The 19,796-nt window shown below is 38.0% G+C and overlaps 1 protein-coding gene and 1 long non-coding RNA gene across 14 annotated transcripts in view; one reads left to right on the forward strand and one right to left on the reverse strand.

The window, feature by feature from the left end:
* fbrsl1 (fibrosin-like 1) overlaps positions 1-19,796 on the reverse strand; it is a 301,880-nt gene that overhangs the window by 75,304 nt on the left and 206,780 nt on the right. The gene's annotated exons all lie outside the window — the stretch shown is intronic.
* Positions 9,204-11,332, forward strand: LOC309499243. The gene is made up of 3 exons (XR_014206164.1): positions 9,204-9,396; positions 10,277-10,310; positions 10,560-11,332. It is a non-coding gene; the product is annotated as an uncharacterized lncRNA (long non-coding RNA).

A 19,796-nucleotide genomic window follows, 5' to 3' on the forward strand; every position in this document is an offset into this window, starting at 1 on the left:
CGTGGGGTTTCCCGGCAGGGGTTGGAAGTGACACGGCCTTTTGGAAAGCTCCGCGGGGGCGCTTTGACAAATGGACTGTCTGACGAGCACTGCGTTCAGGGAGCAGGACCCTGTGCTCACGCCTCGTTTACCTGCCGCTACGCTCACTCGCTCATCCTGGTTCTTAGACACACACGCACACACGCACACACACACACGCTTTCTCTAGCAGCGACCCAGTTGTTGAAGATGTGAAAGTCAGGGAAGTCAGTGTGTACTGCAATAGATCAAAATGTGGCAACAGTGACTTTGTCGCCCTGCAATATAGTTTGTTTTGGTACAGTTTCACGATGAGTGGAACACTATCCGGTACATAGCCCGAATTCCCTGATTGGCTATAATATAATTCTTCATGTTTATCCACCGACCATGAGGCACATTTGACACATTCACATTACAACTGTTTTTTTTTTTGGGGGGGGGGGGGGGGGGGGGGGGGGGGTTATCTTTGGTTTATCTTCTCAGGTTTATTTTTGGACCTTGTGCATCTTTTGTTGTTGTTCTCATCTTCATTTGCTGTTGTTTTTATGTATTTATGTACCCAGAAGTTAGTATTCCCTCAACAAGTAAAAATCAGAAGAGGTTGGATCATTGGGCCTACTCAACGAAAGCTGATTTAATTTTAAGTACCTAAAAAAAAAATCACCTGAATAAATGTGAAAGGTGGCCTACATTTGCACCTCCCACCACCCGCTCGCTCCTCGTTATTTCACTGTCGAGATTTATACCTTTACATCTCTTCAATCCAATCACGGTCTCGTTTCGACGGGACTCCTCAACCGCACTGCCACAAACACTGACAACTGCAACAGTCGTCTCGACAGATCCGTAGGTGTGTAAACAACCTCGCTGCGCATGTGTGTTTGGGATTGTGACAAATTCCCAAACATGTCTCTGGCGACTTCCCGCTGCTTTGGTGTCAGCCAGACACGTCAGACACAGACGCAGGGCCCCGTGGGACGGGCGCGGAACAAGATGTCGCCTGTCAAGCGGGGAACATTTGAAAATAAATAACATCAGTGATGATTTGGGTTTACTTGTCACCGACGAGCTGGTGTTTTTGAGAAGTGATGCCGCCGCTGATCCTCTGGGAGAAGCAATCGCTCTTTTCCAGACCGGCATCTCCAAACAGATGTGCCTGATTTCCATTGCAGATCTCACTGCATAAATCCACATGAGGATTTCAATATTGGTCTTAACAAGCAGATGACAGCAAGCAAGGGGGTGATCATTCATAATTGGAGATTGGAGGCGGGGAAAAAACAACAAGAAAAAAAAAAAACCTATGCTACCGGATTAAGTAGCTCTGAATATAACAGTAATACCAAATCTAGTTAAGAGCTTAGTTGATGCACAATGGCATGTTTTTCACCAGGTCTGTTGATGGACCTCATGAATATTAATAAGCAATTCCCCAGGAAACAAAAGGTTTGTGATTTTGTATGCAAGCTTATTGAGAGCTAATTGTTCTTGGTTTACCAACAGTTAGAGCTTAAATTGTGGCACAGCAAAGAGGTTTTAGATAATGACTACTACAGTGGATTACCAATTAGAAAGCAGCTGGGGCTTACAAAAATTGAACTAATTAATCAAGTTCCTAGCCTGCCGGGCAATATTTTTGTACACAACCATTGCTAGGATGTTATCATGTTTGTGCAATTCTTATAACATTTCCAGGTTTAAAAGCCAGAGCTTGGAAACAACATCATATTCTGGAAAAACACAAAAAGGTTCACCACCAAGGGTGTAATATGTATAAGCGTGTTCAGTATTGCTCATATTTCATGTTGCAGATCCCATACATATACAATTAAAGATGATATGAAATCAAAATTAACTCTTTTTTTTAAACACCACGGTATTTATATTTTTGCATTTCACAGATCATTTTATATTAAAAATTATAAATATATACATATGAAGATTAACTATTAATATCAAAGCCTATCATGATTTATTATCTGGTATAGAAATGCTAACACCAGTGGTTTAATCCTCGGGGAACACCCAGACTGATAAAAGGCATAATCCAAATGCACTGCAAGTTGCTTTGGATAAAAGCGTCCAACAAATGTAGAAATGTAAATGTGAATTCTGTTTTATCTTCCACATCAGACTGCATTTTCTTAGACTAATTCATGAACGTTATATAACTGTATACCTGCATGTCTGACTACGACTGCAGTATTTCAGAGTGCAGAGGTGAAACACAAGGTCTGCTTGTAACAATAGCAATCATCTCCAGGACCTTAAGGAGAACCAGCTGCTGAAAGCAGTCGATTAGAGGTTAGGAGATGGATGAAATGCACTTGAGTCATACACATGAATCTCCCTGCTTCGGCTCTATCCAGAGATTACATATCATAAAGCAAGGCAAAGTCAACCAGCTCCAAGCATGCAGCAGAGATTTGACTTCCTCTGGGAGACTCCATTAGTCATCAACACAATGACTGCTTCTTGGGAGTGGAAACACCTTCTAGAAGGAATAATGGAGAACATGGAGGGGGTGGGGTTTCTGAAAGAGTGCTGGAGTGTTTTAGTTCTGTGGTCAAGGCGGAGGTGTGGCAAAAATGATTATTTGCCTGAGCTTCCTGTCTCTGGAGAGGATACAGTATTATTAATGGTCACATGAAGGAACTGAAGAAGAAGAAAAGGTTGAAGACAAAGGATACCCTCTTTTTTATTAAATGTTAATCTCTTTAAACCATCAACAACAGAGATCTATCAATATTTGTTTAACTTCCACTATCAACACATGAACTTGGACACTAGGATACAACGTTTGTACACTCAACAAGACAGCCTTTACAGCTTCTGTTCTAAACTGTGATGAACCTGTTTTTTTAATGACCAATCAACACAGTTTGAAGACTTCTAACCTCAAACAGATTCTTGCAAAAAACTGTTAACTGTAGTGGTGTTAATATCAAGTTACTTTAACATTACTCTCTTTTTTTTTTTAAATGGTACCTTTAGAGGTACAACAGCTTGTCACTGGGGCAGTACCCTTAAAAGGACATCTTTGTACTGTCACTTTTGATCAATTTAATGCATCCCTGCTGAAAAAAACTGCATCCCTGCTGAAATCTTACGAACCCTAAACATTTGAATAGCAGTGTGTTATATTTATACACATATAACAGACAGATAAGACAGTGTGTTATACTGTGAAACACAAAGATGAATAAAAAAGTCTGAACAAAGATTTTGGATCGTGAACTGTCTGTACCTTCAGGGTTTAAGCAAAAAAGAAGGCTTTTGAGATCAAAGTGAAACATAGTTAAATGGGCCCTTAAAGAAGGGCCCGGACAAAACGAGATCAGATCATTTTTGATTAGTCTCTCAGGTCTTGGGGTTTGAGCCTGGTTCAGAATAATGATTTTTAGCTTTGGGTTAATGAAGCTCATTCACTGCTGCTGTTGTGACAGCTTAGCACAGCCTTAATAAAATAATCATCCCCTTCACCTAATTAAACCAAAATAATCTCACCCACCCGCTGACCCTGACAAGCCCCTAACCTCTTGTTCGGGGACTTTGGGAAATGGCGAGATCGTTCACACCATCTCCTTTTCCTTCACTCTTAGAGGAATGCAATAATAATAAGACAGTGAAATCCTGATTATCTGTAACAGTACTGCCGGCTATAAAACGCAGGATTTTAAAATGGCTTGTTTCATTGAGCATCCCCTGCCACCTTCCCAAGCTTGTGTGAGACACACTCTCCGCTCGGCTCAGGGAGTAATTGACTCTGGTTTGGTATCACACGCTCATTGCTAATTTGGCGGCCTGTCTTATCATATTACTAGTGAGAATAAGGGGCCTCCCAGCGTCCACCCCCTCTTTTTCCTTTAAGGTTACACTGCAACAAAATAGCTACAGCAGTCATTATTAATGAAGGTGCGGAAGAATTCATTTCTTATTTATGAGAAACTAACCAACTGGCAAGGCATCTGACGGCCCTATTAATGATCTTTAGTGGGCCTCGGGCGGATTCTGCTCGCCCAAATCCACTGTTTTCTTCCTCTCAGTCCATCTCTGATCAACTCCCTCACCAGCACACAGAGGGAGGTGCTAATTCGTATGGAGGATTTAGACGTAACGGGGGTGGAGGTGTGTGTGTGGGGGGGGGGGGGGGGGGGGAAACTCAAGGGAAGGGACCGTTGATCAGGCTCAGCTCTGGTGGAGAGAGGCAGACAAATAACAAATGACAGGTCTGTGATTAAATCAAAGCTGCAGCCGTAAGTGTTGAAGTATCAGCCTGTCACTAGCAATCTAGAGCTGGTTACGCCACTTTCCCCATCTCTACAGCCTTGTATACTCTAGCTTTACCCATAATGCACCACCATTGTGCGTATCTCTTTCTCTCTCTCGCACACACCCGCCTACACATGCACAAACAGCAATTTATTTGTGATCAGTCTTTTACATTACTTCTAAAATTCATAGGTTAGTATAGAACCCAAGGTCACACACCAAATCCTAACCCTTACATACCCCAATGAATGTGGTCTATTCCTCTGAGATGACGCATTGTAGACCACCTTATAAATGGCATAGCAACACCCTGGCTACTACCAACATGATGGTGATGAGTTTTGCACAGAAAAGCACCACTCACATTTCCTTCAGAAAAAGAATATGTGCAGGGTGAGAGGAGTTGCATGCACATTTAGTAAAAATGTTCCAACGAATTTGTCCACTGCTTAGTATAATATGGCTGGTGCAACTGCAATGTCCATTATGTGATGTTTTAAAATAATTACATACATACAAATAAAATGCCAATTTTGCATATAATTCATAAAGAGCACATGAAAGCAAAAAGGTTTTGGTGCTACGTTTTCAGATAACAGTACAGGGGAACAGTAGCGGACGTAATCATATTGGTGGGAAGAAGATGCATGTTCACAGGAATTTATAAATAAAATGGAATGAAATCATGTGCTTCCTGGCAGAAAATAGTAGCATCAGCCAAATATCTCTATATCCAACTTCTCATTTCATAAAAGGCCACCGAGTGAATTCAGAATAAGACATTTACTTTATGCACATAGTCCAGGGCTTCTCATGCGACCATAATACCCGAGGGCCCAGAGGCTTATATGTCCTATTCGCTGACCCACTGAAAGCTGGGACTGCCGCACAACAGGGAGATTGTCTGTAGCTCCAGATATGCATCAATACCAGTGGCCCACAGCCAGACTGAACATATCTCAAAGAATCTGAGATGGCGCCCTGGGTAAACGGCAGTGCATTTGGTATGGCAGACAATAAAGGGCATTATGTTAGCACTTGCTGTCCCATTATGGCGCATTCATTATAAAGTCTGTTTCCCTCAAATACCTGAACATCTAATACCAAAGTGCGGTTAAGACAATACTGTAAGCCCTGCTTTATACTGAACAACAGCATCCAGATTCACATTTTTTCCAGAAATCTTATAAAATATAGGCACATTATTTTTATAATTGTAGCAAGAACCTAGCAAAATTGGCCAATTACTCCAACTGACCAATGTTGTAGCACTGCTAAACACTTGTAAGGGATCATAATTCTAGCCTACTTTATTTCAAAGTTAAACCGCTCCTGCGACAGAACATTATGCCACAGATAAAAGGCTACAAGACTTTTACACCCTCTATAGAGAGCATTCAATTTATAAATTCAAAACGAATGATTACCAAGGTCTTTTCAGTTCTTCTAAAAAGTCTGAGAATTCGAAGGTTCAGAATATTCTTCAGTTTATGGATTGATGCACCTGGGTATTTTTATAACACTGAAAAAAGGTTGTGTTAGTGAACCTTGATATAGTAATATTGACATAAACTGGTTTCATTTTTTTTTTTTTTCATTATTAAAAAAAACAACCTTGTACAACCTTTCTCATTTACAAATGTACAATCATCATATTTAAATATAAAAAATCAAAAAGTCAAACCATTAAGTAACTTCAGCAAGATTTACTGGCTTTTAGATGCAATCAGAGCGATATTCATGTGGCACAAAAACAGTAAGCATCTCAATTAGGGTGAACGCATTGGATGCTTTTTTTGGATACATAGCCATGCAATTGATATCTAGATATAATATTTTTACATTTTTGCAAAAAAAATAAAAAAATATTAACATTATTGTTGCAATTACATTTGGTGCCACTAGTAACACAAATGAAACATTCAACATTAGGAGAGATGCGGGGTTTACACATGCATGCATCTCAAACCCACAAGCCAGTCCTTCGGAAAATATGACATGTACGTGACAGACCGTTGGTTTGAGCGACATTACCAAGAGGCACAACCTTTATATACACAAGCCATTAAAGATTTCACAAGGGTCACCATCACAGGGTCTTCCTACCTGCCCGAAAGCGCTCTATGTACTTACTATTAACCCTGAGGCATGATGTGGGAGGGCTGGGTGGGTGGGGGGGAGGGGTCACGCTTAACAAGGAGAGACACTGTTCCAGGAACATCTAATATTTACAGCCGAGGTAATAACCAGCACAGTGGAGAAAAATAAAGAAGAGAGTATCTCTCTCACTACAACACACATACACGACTGCACAATCAGACAATGGAGGCTTACTCTGGATGTGTGCAGTGGAGAGGAAGTGACCTTATGAAACAATCTGTCTGAATTGCAGTTGCTCATCGTAATGTTATGGGTCCCTGAACTGGAAAAAGATTTAAAAGACATTTAAACCTGATGGACCAGTGAGAACATACTGAACAGTGATTTTAAATGCAATAACATGGACTGTGCAGCGGTTATGTCTATGTGCCCTTTTCTACCCTTAACGTTACATCATAAAAAATTGCTTCAATAATATCATATCACCGTAACACAAAACAAATTCTAAGCTTTACTACAACAAAGCAGCAGTCAAATTCCTTTCTATTCCAGTAACAAAGTATTCATGTAAATAGCTATTGTAAGCATATAGACATAGAAATTTGACATGCTGATTTGATGAGTTTTAGGCAATATGGGTTTAAGGCTAGGCAATAAAGCCTGGGTCAACTTACATTGTATTATGTCATAATATGAATACAAAAGTCAAATGTCATGAAAAAGACAATACAGTGTGTACAGAGTTTTGTCAAGACATGTGAAGACTAATGGTAACACTTTGTTTTAAGGTGACCTAGTTACAAGTTACTACATGTACTTACTGGAGTAATAAAAGTAAATTATACATAATTACAAGAAGTAACTAACCCTAAACCAAACTCTACCCTAACTGTAACTCTATAGTAAGTACAAGTAGTTCATTAATATTGCTCAGCACTTATTTGAGTAAGTACAATGTAACTATGTTACTTTAATTGAAAGAGTAACTAAACTAATAATTTCACTCAAATAATAGAGGAAATATTATATATTGCCGATGTAGAGTGGAAACCTTGTATCTTCAAAAACGCTCCTTTCAGGAAATGGAAAAAACACTGTAAATGTGTTTTATAAATAATTAAACTGCATTTTCAAAGCTGAAATTGTGGCTTTATATATGGTCAGACACTTGCATGTATCGTTATATTAATATTTTACCAAAATCAAGCTCAAATGGAGTTACCAGCAAATTCTGGGAATTTCGGACATACATGTTTTGTCTGTCATTAGAACGGCCGCATCTGAGGCAGTAAGTGCATCACATTACGTTTTCATCATCTTACAGGTTTAAGTTTAACATGTTTATTGTAACTATGTGGGCGCTAATTTTTTCCTGTCATTTGGCCAAAATCTAATGTTATTAAAGATGAAGTGCTACGCACAGGCTATTTAAGATAGTGTTGGCTATGACTTGAAGACAAATTCTAGACTATAACTTCTTCGTTCCTCAAAAACATAATATATACAGTATAATATATATACAGTGTGAATCGAGAGAATGCTGTACTATATATATATATACATACCTTAGTACAGCATTACCTTTCTTGTTCATTAACATGCCTAAGACTTTTGCACAGTACTGTGTGTGTGTATATATATATATATATATATATATATATATATGTATATGTATGTATATGTATATGTATGTATGTGTATGTATATGTATATGTATGTGTATGTATGTATGTATATGTATATGTATATGTATGTGTACGTGTACGTATGTATATATATATATATATATATATATATGTATGTATATGTATGTATATGTATATGTATGTATATGTATGTATGTATATGTATATGTATATGTATGTATATGTATATGTATATGTATGTGTATGTATGTATGTATATGTATATGTATATGTATGTGTATGTGTATGTATGTATGTGTATGTGTATGTGTATGTATATGTATGTATGTATATGTATGTGTATGTATATATATATATATATATATATATATATATATATATATATATATATATATATATATGTATGTATGTATGTATATATATATATATATATATATATATATGTATGTATATATACATATGTACACTGTAAAAAAAAACTGTAAATTTACAGGAAACTGTCTGTATTTTTTACAGAATTTTGCCGTTTTGTCATTATACAGTGAATACCTGTTATTTTACAGATATTTGTTGTAATTTAAAGATCCACTATTAAATTTACAGGTAATTGCTTTTATTGTGGTTTTACATTAATTTAACGTTTTTTAAAGGAAATTATCTGTAATTTTATAGGGTTATGTGTAATTTTACATAAAAAAATAAGTAATATTTTACAGATTATTTCTGTGGAATTAGAAAACAAAGAAAATAAGGTATAACTGCAGAAATCAGCAGTCACTTAACATGTTTTCCTTAAAGATTATTAAGCATGTGGGGGTTAAAGTGAGTTTTAAGATTTGTCCACACATTAGGCAGGCCTATTTAATTATTTATAATCTTTTAATTTTGTCTTGCAAATAGATGTTCATTTTGATCATCATTTGTATTTGCCCGTAAATTTCATTTAGGCCTATATTTTATGTCTTTTATGAATCGTTTTTCCAAATCTGCGTTGCTGCACATTGCGTGGCTTTGTGTGCGTTTGAATGTGTGTGTGTGTGTGTGTGTGTGTGTGTGTGTGCGCGCGGCCGCGCGCAGATTCAAATTATCCGCCATTACGTTTCGTTGCTTAGTCCCGCCCAGCCCACAACGGTTAGCTACAAATCTGTCTCTGTCGTCGATCTGTGTCAAGGGCAAGCGCAGCGGGAGATTTGAATTCAGAGCTATAATCGTATTCGACAGAAGCAGCCGTGAGCAGGAGCGCTGCTGAACACATATTAGTTGTAGTCTGGTGTCAGTCAGTCCGGAAATAACGCGCCCTTTTTCAGTGAGCCTGGTTCGTCACAGCAGACCTCATCCCGACCGATCAACGGCTGAGGTAAGAGTCTAATACTACATGTAAATGATATTTATATTACATTTGTGTTAAGTGGTTAGACTGTTTCCATGCTAACGTTAGCATTCTTAAATTATGTTCAGTCATAACTGGCGTCGAGGGCAAAACACAAATGCAGCATGGGTCTTTTCAATTATCGATCTGTGTTAAGAAAGATCAGTTGAACCCACTCTAACTTACTTGTTAACTTATAGACCTAAAACAATCTTTAGTAGACTTGTTATTCATATTAAAGTCCATAATTTTGTATAAAATCTTCGTTATGATAGTCAGTAACATTAAACCAATCTCTTAAATGGCGGGACATTTTGAAACCATGTCTGGAAGCTGAAAACTTTATTTTTCAAATTTTTTATTTTTTTTTGTACACTTTTTTTTTTACTCTATTTTTTTATAGTAAAATTGTAGTAAACACGTTTTTAGCTGATTTTTTTTACCATTGTAATAGCCACAGTTTTACTAAAAATAGGCCTACTGTGTTTCTTTTGTTTATTTCGTAATAGTTAACATGACTAACTTTATTAAGACCGTTAAGAAATCGAAATACTGTCTGTAACTTAACGTACTTGTTGATGATACAGGAAAGCCTAGAACAGGAAGACTAGAATATGAATACAACATGATGAACCCCTAGGTGTATCTAGGTCTAGGTCACAGTAAATCATATTCATTTAATGTTACTTTCTATAAATGTAACTTAGCTAAAATCACATGGCAGCTCAAAATATTACTGCTGGCCTTTCCAGCTCAGCTTCAAGATCATAGTCAGTTGAGTTTTTGCATTGTCCCAATGGAACATATTCTGACATGTGTAAATCTAATACTGAGTTTTAAAATAACTTGTGTGTGTGTGTGATTTCAGGTCACGTGGAAAGCAGATGATCATGGCAAACAAGGTATGGGAAGAATTCATTAAAACATAAAAATCATAATGGTTCTGATTCCATATGTTCATAACAGTCTTCTGATTCCATATGATTGCACTAAAAGTATGCACAAGGTTTGGATTTGCTACAGCAAGATTACGATTGTGTTAGATTCCACCCATCTTTCTTTCTTTTTTTTAACTAGGCTCTGTCATTTAGAAACATGACTTTTCCTATCACTAATATCTTAATGACACATATCTCTACCTTTTAATCCAGCCAGATGATCTGACGGTTGCTGCTCGCATCTCAGCCTACCTGATGGAAAATTCTTGCTGGATGAATGACCTTCACCTTCAAATCAGCCTTGCCAAGACAGAACTACTTATGGTTCAACTTTCAGCCAAAACATACTTGCTGTGATCCTGCTGATTTGCCTTATCATTAGGAGGATCAGGCCCTTCCTATCGGAGCTACACAACTCTCTTGTTCTATCCAGACTGGGCTATTGTAATGCTCTCCTGGCAGCTCTTCCAGTATCAGTCAAACCTCTGCAACTGATCCAGATGCTGCAGCAAGAGTTGTCTTTAAAGGTAGCCCTATGCCTAAACTCACTGCTTCAGATCTATGTGTCCTCCAGAAGCATGTGTTCTGCAAGTGAACGGCGCCTTGTGGTGCCATCATCCCAAAGAGACACAAAACCACTTTCACTGACATTTACCTGGACTGTTTCCTGGTGGTGGAATGACCGGCGCAACTCAACACATTTGCAAGAAACTGCTAAAGATCCATCTTTTTCATAAACACTTCACCCAATAATACTATATCTTTGTTAAAAAAAAAAAAAAAAAAAAAAAAAAAACCTTGCTATGTGTACTGTGCGACTAACTGGGACTTGTCACTGCACTTGTTGCTTTTTATTATCTTTAATTATTATCTTAATTGGTTAGTCACTTTGGATAAAATGTAATTGTAAATGTTAAAATAAGTTATACTGTAAAGGTATACGGTAATTGCTTTTTATTGTGGATATATTTACATGTTCTAAATTATATACTAACCATCTATTTCCTATCAATCACTTATCTTGATGTTTAGTGTTTGTTCAATTACTAATACTGTAAATGTGCAGGTATTCTGTACTCGGTACAAATAAAAATAAAAACTGTAAATTTACAAACATTTGTATTTGAATTTATGTACTTGTGTGCATTTTTTATACATAATTTCATTGTTATTTTACACAGAAAAACTATATTAAAAGAAAATTACTGTAGATAGACAGCATTATTATATAAAATAATTGTATAAAACCTTAAATTTACAGTATTTAATTGTTTTAAAGGTGTATATGACTTTTTTTAAACGTTAAAAATCCCAATAATTACATAAGATTTTATGTAATATTAAAGATATAATCTGTTATTTAATTATGGAAAATTACTGTATTTTAACGAGATTGTTTTTTGCCGTTATTTTACGGTAATTTTCTGGCGCCCCAGCTGCCGGAATAATACCGTTTTTTCACCGTTTTTTTTTTTACAGTGTATGTATATATACACACAGTACTGTGCAAAAGTCTTAGGCATGTTAATGAACAAGAAAGGTACCCGAGCCGGGACTCGAACCTGGGTCACCCGAAGTGCAAACACGCTACATGTCGGAGTGCTGCCCATAAGGCTATCAGCTCCGGCACATAATTTATTCTAAGCTTGCACAAATGGTCACATGAATGTATTAATTTTCCCTCATTATGTACAATTTCATCACAGGAGTCCCTTTTTGTGGCACATTTCACCGTAACCCATGGTAGAAAATTACAGTGCATTCATCTTTCCTGTTGGTTTGTATTAATGCTCTTCCTGCTCTTTGCCTACACTTCCTAAAAGTGCATGAATCCAACGAGTCATCAAGTACTGCATTAGTTCTGAGTGCACTCCGAGTTTCATTCACTCATTTTCTTTCCTCACTCACTCGCTAACACACAAACCTGATAAATAACTCATGTTATAGCCCTCAAAGCTCTCTTCTATATCCCCCTTCTCCATTCATTTCACAGTCCCAGAAGCCTCCATGTGTCCTATGCTTCAGACACTCTCTGCTCTGGAAACGAAAAGTCCCCTTTGGGCTTAGCATGAAGGTAATATTATGGATGGGGAAAATGGAGGGAGGAATTGATTGGGGAACATCAACAATCTTTCAAAACTCATCCACCATTCCCTCTTCTCTATCCTCAGCAGGAAGGAAAAAACAAAAGGATAGGCACAATAGGAGAAGTGCAAAAGGAAAAGGAGGCATCTGTGGTAAAGGCATCAGGGCCTGTCTCTGTCAAATTATAACACATCCAATAACTCGATCCTCTCTCACACTTACAAATTAGTCCATTAAGCTGTCGGCAGCAAACAGAAGAAGGGACAGATTTTGAGGAATACAAAGACAAATTGTCGGCTGTTATTCGATGTCCTGTCAGCCGTAACAGCACTTATTGATGATGATCTGGTGTAGCTAGCTAAAGGGATATGACAGAATAAATATCAATGTTCAGCAGTGGTCAGGGTCGACAATACCTCTGGATAAAGTAGATTTCCAATGAGATTTATAAACACATTACATTGACCTTAAAGGTACACGGAGTAATTTTTACTCATGTTTTGCTTAAGGAGGTCTACAATACCTGGAGAAAGCTATTCAGCACTGGTAAAACCTCAATGATATAATATTTTAACACACGCACACAGACACACACACGCATTTATATATTGTTATTTATGTGTATCTTGGAATAAATATATTTTTTTAATGGCAGTGGAATGTGGAAAGATGTTGTTACATCATCTACAAGTAGGAGTTAAACCAGCCAAAGTAGAGGTCTTCACGGGTCCACTTGGATCCGAAAACCCGAGATCCGACCGAGAACAGCACGAATTTGGGTCCAACGACTTCTATGAAAACATTATTGTCTCACTTTTTTTAAGGTCTCTCTGAATCCGTGCTTCTACATGCAATAGGGTTTGAAGTAAGTTGTTTGTAAGTGGTTTGACATTTTTTTTAAGTTGACATTTATGTGATGAAAGTCGAGTCGACTAGTCGCTGATGACGTCATTGACGAACAAATAAGCCTGAACCTCGAGCTGAGACTCGAACGTGGGTTGCCTTGTGCACAGCTATGGCATATTACACAGCGCTCCTACACAACAGCTTTATTTTTATCAGTTCTTTTGTCTTTGAGTTGTTATATTTCTCACAGATTTCTGCTTGTTCTAAATCAGATATAGATAAAGTAGCACAGTAAATATTACATTAATATGAATGCACCTGGCAGCGTCTTGCTACTAATAGTGAAGCTGTGGGTTTTAGTTTCTTTAGCCACGTTTCCACCGAAATTACCCGGAACAATTTGCCCCAGGAACTTTCCCCCCAGACATGTTGCTGTCTGTGTTTCCACCGCGGTCTTAAGTACCGTGAAGATTAGGCAAATAGTCCGGTGACGTAGGACTGCACGCTACTTTACAGTTCTCTATGGATTTCATTCTCTGAATATAAGCTTAATAAAGCCTGAACCTTGTCGGTCATTTCGTGTCGGGTACAGATTTTAGAACCTGCAAAGACCTCTACCCTGTCCCAAATGGCACCCTAAACCCCCACTGTCTTCTTACGAGTCTGCACTTTCTTTGACTGTCTGCTGCGGAGTTCGCTTCAGTGCGGGCTTGACAAAAAAGTGTGGACTGAAGGCGCATATTGACAGCAGAGCTCGTGAGCACCCTTCTGAAACCTACAATTACGACTTCGCAATCATGTGCATGTGGCGGCCATTGTTAGTCAACAAGACCGTAAGTGCATATGAAGTGCGCCATTTGGGACAGGGCCAAACCCCGTTTATTCATGTCTTTCTTTTGATCAAGTTTTTTTTTTTTTTTTTTTACATTATACAGAAAAGAGAACACACATAACCAAACCCCCCTTCCCCCAAACTTATTCATGTCTTCCTAACAGCTGAAATCAGCCTCTCTGCTGCCTCCAGCTCTGGAGCATGTGTGCCGTTTATGAGTACGTTCAAGCTTACATTCTCTCAAAACTGTCAAAGTTTGAGTTTAACGTTCAAATTAAATAAATTGCTTAAGGGAGTCATGACATGAGAAATAAAATTTTCCTTGATCTTTTGACACGAAAGTGATCTTTGCAACATTAAAACCTCCTGCAAGCTTTATAGCTTAAACCACCCGTCTCATTATAAATATATAACAATAGCATTTATGTAACAAAGCTCTAAAAATGGCTCATTTTGGATGTTGTGGGATCTGTGATGTCACACAGGCAATAATATTTGCATATGATTGCCTCTAGAACAATAAATCAATGAATAGTTTTACATCATTGCCCACTGGCATTAAATCATTAAACGACACATCCGTCTACACTATGAGCGTTGTGCTGCATCAAGACGGAATAGAACCAGTGTCCTGTTTACACTGGATAGAATATGTAGATGCTTGTTTCAATTTCTTAAAGTGGATCACTTCAGACAGGGCCAGAATAAGGGTTGTGGACATATGATCGCTTACAGTCTTACAGATTCAATACTATTCCTGTAATCTAATTATCAACAAAGAGAACATTCACACCTAGTCAAAATTTCTCCGCCCAAGCCATGTGTCTGTTTTAGTCTCTGATTAGTAGCTATAGGAGAGTGCTGCATGTATCTGATTAATCACCCTAGTTCCTCGCTTCGCTTCAGGAAGTGCCGACAACTAATGAAATCATGCAGGAATTAAGTTGTTAAGGAGCTAAACATTGCTGCTTGGCTCATCATAACAAGCCTGAAAAGAAGGACTCTCCCCTACCAAACCTCCCCTGCTTTATCCTCCTGCTCTTTCGTATTCCATCTCCAAATCCAAGCCAACAACAGCTTTCATCCAATACATTTAAAAAGCCCAAGTGAAAAGCCTAAAATGAGAGTGAGAAAAAAATCTGTGTTGGATGCTAGGATTGAGGATTCAAGGCCTGTGGGAAGGAGAGAAGGAGACTAAAGGGAGGTGGACAGGAGTGTGGGTTGGGCTTAACAAGCCAGGATCTCGTAGATTTAAAGGCGCTTCTAAAAATTTATGGAAGCGTGTTTGGACAGAGGCCATAGCGAACAGCTTGGCCAGCTGAGCGGCAGTGCAGCGGGACGCCTAATAAGCCCCGCGCAATTTTTCACCCCATATTTTATCAATAAAAAAGCAGTTTAAAAAAAACCCACCGCGGACGCAGCTCTGTGCCGTCCACCATCTGGAGCTGCCTTTCATTCTCTAATCCTGCCGTCATTAAAACGTTTCTTGGCAGTTTGAGGCTCGTTCCCCGTGTGCAGATGTGGAGCGAATCTTCAGACGCTCTCCTGATCAAAGAGCTCTCGCGTCTACGCCAGACAGAGAAAACTTACCGCCTTCTGGCTACCGCAGGCCAGGCTGGAGTTACAGCTAACATTATTTATTTATTTACAAAGTTATTTATTTATCCCCACACTCCCACATGAGCACAGGTCAGCGCAGAATGCCAGCCTCCTCATCTCTGCTTCTGTAGACCATAACAGTGTTCTTTCATTACGTGTTCTGTGATTTCACTGACACTGTTCAAAAACCGAAGCCCTTGGATCTGCATTTGGCAGGACCACTAATTCATACGTCACGCTTTGATAAAAAGGCCCCAAACTGTAGTTTCACAATCTAAGTACTCTTAACCCTGACATCAAAATGACTAAAATACATGCCAAAAATGTGCAATTCAATCAACAAACTCACCAAGGCTGCATTTATTTGACCAAAAATACAGTAAAAAGATTACAGTTAATCATTGTCAGTGTATTTACCTATTAGAACCGAGCACTATTAAAACCTACCAGTTATATTGAGATTCACAACTTTTTCCCCACTTCTGCCATAAGTCTACATGTTAACAAAATGTTGTTTGTCAAAATACTAAAATCAAGCAAAATAATTATAAGACAGACAAATGATAGACTGAAGCATCTGTTTCAGAATGTTTGGTTGAACATTTGTTCCAGAAAACCAATTCGCTCTATTCCAGCTTGTTTTATTTGACAAGATGCATTTTAGGTTAGAAACATTTTTACACAAGTTCACAGATGGAAATGCAAGGGCCTGGCCAATGCACTGTCAATACAGTCCTGCAGGGATGACTGAGAAATGAGTTAGCATTTTAGCACTTCCCGTTTCATTGTCCCAAAGTCAAGTTTGTTGGTTAAATGCCTGAAATAAGGTCTGTAGTTAACAAGCTATTTTACACTATTCTAAATAAAACTTTTTTTTAAAAGTGGTGGTAAAGTGAAGTCCAATGGTGTTCTTCGTTTATAGCCTACGTTTAGTTGTTTACTTCTGCAGATTGTATTTCAGGCTTTGAAATTCATAAAAAAGTTGTGTTAATTTGTGAAGATTATCATGATGAACTAAACATGTAACAGTCATTAGTTGGTCACAGAGGTTATTTTCTGCAATAATTCAAAAGCCATTAGAAAAATCCTATTTTTGATGAGGGAACTGGGTGATGCTAACTGGGTTAGCCTACAAAAATATGTCATCAGTACAACACTATGTGCACTCTTGAATTAGTCTGGCACTAACTAGGCTCAGCCTTTGTTGCAGTTAAGTTGCACAACATTCTCAAAATGAATAATTTATTAAATGCACGCCAGTCTGTTATTGTAGGGACCTCGACTTTATATTTTCACGTCCTTAAACATGACGTGGAGCAAAACAAACTGTGATTGGTTGCTTTACATGTCGGTCACACGTCCTCTTGGGTGGTCCTTGGCCAATAGAAGTTGCAATGGAATCCAGACCTTCTGGCTACGCGAGACTAGGCGCTAACTAACTCAAGTACTCAAGGGGGCGATAGAATAAATTAAATTTTTCGCATTTAAACCAAATGTGTAGTTATTCAGGCAAATTCTTGCTCTGCTGTAAAATACATAAAAATTTACAACATGTAGGTATTGCGAAATGAATAGAGATCTGGAACACATTTGGAATCTAACTAAGCGTAGAAAAAAGACTGATTTTTATGTACTTGAGTAGAGTGTGTTTCGGGCCTAATGTGTTCCTATCCATCATAGCTTTATCTAGTGTGTAAAAAATTCCATTTTGCCTACTAGAAAAACAAAAATGTATAACACAATACTGTTGTAAAACAATGACAGGGCATTTTTAGGCCGGTAGGTCCAAACTGACAGAACTAGCACTGGATTGCAACTTAGCATCATAGCCTTATGGTGCATCAGGGTTGAGGGTGGGCGTTGATGGAGCTCCCCTAAAGCTACTGACGCACATCACACTCATTTGGCAGCCATCCCTCCGTCCATGGGCTTGCATATTCCGGCTGTCAAGGCCATGTGTTAGCTTTCCTACGATCCTCTGCCAGGCGTCTCCCAATGCCCCTCTACAGCAACACTGCGGGTGCTCTGACTGTAGCAGGTTTCTGCTAATGAAGTCAAATTAATTTAATCGAGGCCCCATCTAACCTATCTGTGCTGCCAGCAGGGAGGTGGGGTTAATGCCAGTCTGCTGCTGATTTCGCTCCAGAACAACCCTGTCAGAACTCATAAGAGTTAGCGCTCGCTGCTAAGTGCACTAAAATGCACACGCTATCTAGCATATGAAAGTAAATTACGCAAATGAAGTTGCAGTGTGTTCGGGCTCCTCTGAAATATAACAAAGGCACAGTGAGACACAGGCTGCCTTAAGTTATAAAACAGCCCAGACTATAACCAAGCCATTAAAAGCTGCTAAAAAAAGGAAAATCTGGCAAATGAGCGCTAGTGACTACCATCGTTAGGACTTGCTTCCCTTCAACCCCCTGTGCCTCAAAAGCCTATAAAGTTTTATGTGGGCCTCATTGATACAATAATTATTTTTTTCCTGTAATCTTTCATGGCCCGCACCCTTTTCCCCTCAGTGGAATGGATCAAAGCGGGCTCTATTATTTTCATGAGGGACTCAATCGCTGTATCCAAACTATAATTGAAAGCAGTCGGGCTTGTGTGTTTTGGTCGTCATCTCCGAACACTTGCTCTCTAGAGTGTTCCCCCTTTCTGCATACATCATCAACATACCTGCAGTTCAGAACAAAATAGCATATTCTGGGTTTTGAAATGTTATACTTTAGGGAGTTAGGCAAATATAAATCTTATTTAGATTGGAATTACAGTACCGGTCAAAAGTTTGGTAACTTTACAATTTTTTTATTATATTTTTGAAATAATTATTTATATGCTCATCAAACCTGCATTTGTTTGATAAAAAAAACGGATTTTTTTTGAAATATTGTGAAATATTATTACAATTTAAAATAATGTTTTTCTATTTTAATATACTTTAAAATATAATTTATTTCTGTGATGCAAAGCTGAATTTTCATCAGCCATTACTCCAGTCTTTAGTGTCACATGATCCTTCAGAAATATATATATATATATAAAACATGTACAAAAACATGTTTTGTTTTGAGTTAAAGTTAACGAAAATCATCAGAGCGTTTCTATATAAAATTATTATATTATGCATAATATATTAAAATTAGATAAATACTATTTAAATATGAATATACTATTTAATATCTACATATAAATACATATTTCATATTATAAATATGATATATAATATTTAATGTTAATTTATCTCTTTAAGAATTAAGAATATGACTTTCCACATATAATGTGCCAGAGTGACAAAGATTAACATGCAAAAATGTGTTTCTTTTCAGTTCCAGTTTTAACAAAAATCATCAGAGCATATAGGCACCCCTTGTGGAGACTACAAAGATACATTTCACAAACTGCACAGGGTTCTACATTCAATTGAAATATGTACGAAAGTCTTTGATTCTGTCCATAGAAAGTCTCATCTCTCATGGGGTGCATCACAATCAATGAAATGGGCTAATAGTCGCAGCGAGCCCTTCTACGAGTTGCCTCTGATTGTCTGTGTCATTTCTTGGAAGAAAAGTGAAACCTCAGCTCATGTAAAACTTCTCCAGACAAGCCCTGGCTTGGACAAATCATGGTTTTCAAGCTCCAGTTGGAAACACAAAGCACTGGCAACAAGCTGCGAGTAGTTAACGTCCGCCAATGTTTATTGAATAAGAGGCACTTAAGCATCATGTTTATGTAAGATCAGAAATACTCCAGTCTGACACATGTGCACACACACATATGCACCAAATGTTTTCTCAGCAGACAACATCTGCATCCAATATGGACTCAATTTAAGTTTTATTACTGATGTGGAAAAATGTTTATAGCGCTTGGCTTGTTATTCACACACTGTTCCTAGCAAAAGCACTGGGTAGATTGCCACGACAATCCACCTTTAAAAAGCAAACATTAAAATGCTCAGATTGCGGGAAACACCTGACTTTGATCCACGGTTTTGTTCAAAAAAGAATAACAGACACCTAGAATTCGGATAGAAACCCACAAGAACAGCAACCAAGTATCACAGAAACCATTACACTAGCACTGCTCAC

This window comes from Leuciscus leuciscus (genome assembly GCF_965113295.1).
Source record: "Leuciscus leuciscus genome assembly, chromosome: 5".
Classification (NCBI taxonomy): Eukaryota; Metazoa; Chordata; class Actinopteri; order Cypriniformes; family Leuciscidae; genus Leuciscus; species Leuciscus leuciscus.